Below are 2,873 nucleotides of genomic sequence, written 5' to 3' on the forward strand. Positions count from 1 at the left end.
GACGGAAAACACCTTTCAGTCATGCTTCCACCTGATGCACGATCTCAGTTTTTCAGTTAAAGGCCGCTCGGTTAGAGGCGCCATGTCACTGATTGCGAGTCCCCTCCCCCCGAAGATTCGAGTCCTTTCTCGGGAATGGGTGTGTGTGCTCGTTTAAGTAGTGTGTAAGTCTAGGAATTCACACACATTTTAACATTTTTTTCCGTTAAAAGCACTTTCACTGTAATTTTCTTTGAGCCATAATATTGTTTTCGCCATTGCTAACACAAAGTACGAACTCATTTACTTTCATTACGGCACAACCAGCTGAACGTGTTTCTGACGGTGGTGGAACGACAAATGCAGATTTCCATAGGAAACAAACTGCACGTAGAGGTGGACACGGTCGCCAAGGATAGATCCATACTTGTCCTGATCCACTGTGCCTCCCAAAGTGACGAGACAACACGAACTCTATCTTGGTGATGGCGAGACTGAGGTGGGTTCCATCTATCAGGCTTCCGAGGATACGAACCGGCCTCATTTAATCGTCGCGAAATGGCTGTGGCAGAGTCACGTATAACGGTAGCGGTTGGAAAATCTGCAGGTATCTCTCTAGGGATGAGATGTCTGTTCCTTTTCGTCATGACGTCCAAGTATCGATCCTCCTGCGATGTGGTGGTCCATCTACGACCACCGCCATGTTTTCACACAGCATTTCCACTTTTTGTCGTTGAGGAGACACTGCTGGTAGCCCCTCGGTTGATCTGCGCGTTCAGCAGGTCAGTCGCAGGTCTTTTCGCCCTTAGGCATCTCCGCAGCCGTTGTTCACACCTGTCATCTATCGCCCGTGATGTACCAGAGTTGCGTCGGCGACTGGTTGACAGAGCGCTATTTTGGCACATTATACTTTCACCATGATGGCACGCGAACTGTTTACAAACTTTGCTGTTTGAGAAATGTTGGCACCCCTGGCCCGAAAGCGATTGATGCCGTCCCCTCTCGACGTCACACTGCGGTGTTTCTTGCGTCCCCCCGGCACGTGTTACACACTGAAGTGCCAAAGAAACTGGTAGGGGCATGTGTGTTAAAATACAGAGATATGTAAACAGACAGAATACAGCACAGCGCTCGGCAACGCCTACATAAGACAGCAAGTGTCTGGCGCTGCTGTTAGATCGGTTACTACATCTACATCTACATCCATACTCCGCAAGCCACCTGACGGTGTGTGGAGGAGGGTACCTTGAGTACCTCTATCGGTTCTCCCTTCTATTCCAGTCTCGTATTGTTCGTGAAAAAAAAAATGGTTTAAATGGCTCTGAGCACTATGGGACTCAACTTCGGAGGTCATTAGTCCCCTAGAACTTAGAAGTAGTTAAACCTAACTAACCTAAGGACATATTTTCTCTCCCTCGTGATGACTGGGTGTTGTGTGATGCCCTTAGGTTAGTTAGGTTTAAGTAGTTCTAAGTTCTAGGGGACTGATGTCCATAGATGTTAAGTCCCATAGTGCTCAGAGCCATTTGAACCATTTTTGAACCTAAGGACATGACACACACCCATGCCCGAGGCAGGATTCGAACCTGCGACCGTAGCGGTCTCGCGGTTCCAGACTGCAGCGCCTAGAACCGCATGGCCACTTCGGCCAGCTGTTCGTGGAAAGAAGGATTGTCGGTATGCCTCTGTGTGGGCTCCAATCTCGCTGATATTATCCTCATGGTCTCTTCGCGAGATATACGTAGGAGGGAGCAATATACTGCTTGACTCTTCGGTGTAGGAAGTTCTCGAAACTTCAACAAAAGCCCGTACCGAGCTACTGAGCGTCTCTCCTGCAGACTCTTCCACTGGAGTTCATCTATCATCTCCGTAACGCTTTCACGACTACTAAAAGATCCTGTAACGAAGCGCGCTGCTCTTCGTTGGATCTTCTCTATCTCTTCTATCAACCCTATCTGGTACGGATCCCACACTGCTGAGCAGTATTCAAGCGGTGGGCGAACAAGTGTACTGTAACCTACTTCCTTTGTTTTCGGATTGCATTTCCTAAGGATTCTTCCAATGAATCTCAGTCTGGTATCTGCTTTACCGACGATCAACTTTATATGATCATTCCATTTTAAATCACTCCTAATGTGTACTCCCAGATAATTTATCGAATTAAACTGCTTCCAGTTGTTGACCTGCTATATTGTAGCTAAGTGATGAAAGATCTACCTTTCTATGTATTTGCAGCACATTACACTTGTCTAAATTGAGATTCAGTTGCCATTCCCTGCACCATGCGTCAATTCGTTGCAGATCCTCCTGCATTTCAGTAGAATTTTCCGTTGTTACAACCTCTCGATATACTACACATGACGGTAGTATCTGTTCCCGAGAGAACAGTTACCGTGGATGACCATGCAGCTTTGCTAGAAATGAAATGATAATTAAATGGACACACTAGCTGCAAACAGGCGTTGATGTACATGTTGGGAATGTGGATCTCACGGGGAGCGTGGAAGGGTTAAGTCCCTGCAGACGCACTATCCTCTGTGCCCGCGGTGGCTCAGATGGATAGAGCGTCTGCCATGTAAGCAGGAGATCCCGGGTTCGAGTTCCGGTCGGGGCACACATTATCAACATGTCCCTAATGAAGTACATCAACACCTGTTTGCAGCTAGGGTGTCCATTTAATTATCATTTCAACTCTCGATATACCACAGCATCATCCGCAAAAAACCTCAGTGAACTTCCGGTGTCATCCGGCTGCTGCTACAATGGTAGGTTGTCAGGATCTACGTGGGTCTGAACGTGGTGTTGTAGTCTGCGCACGAGCCATGGGATACAGCATCTCCAAGATAGCGATAAATTGCGGATTTTTCCCGTACTACCATTTCCTGTATCGCCAG

General features: G+C 47.5%; 1 non-coding gene across 1 annotated transcript; it reads left to right on the forward strand.

Annotated features, from left to right (window-relative positions):
* Positions 1-2,518: 2,518 nt before the first annotated feature.
* Positions 2,519-2,593, forward strand: Trnat-ugu. The gene has a single exon. It is a non-coding gene; the product is annotated as a tRNA-Thr (tRNA).
* Positions 2,594-2,873: the final 280 nt, after the last annotated feature.

Source organism: Schistocerca piceifrons, chromosome 10, assembly GCF_021461385.2.
Source record: "Schistocerca piceifrons isolate TAMUIC-IGC-003096 chromosome 10, iqSchPice1.1, whole genome shotgun sequence".
NCBI classification, from domain to species: Eukaryota; Metazoa; Arthropoda; class Insecta; order Orthoptera; family Acrididae; genus Schistocerca; species Schistocerca piceifrons.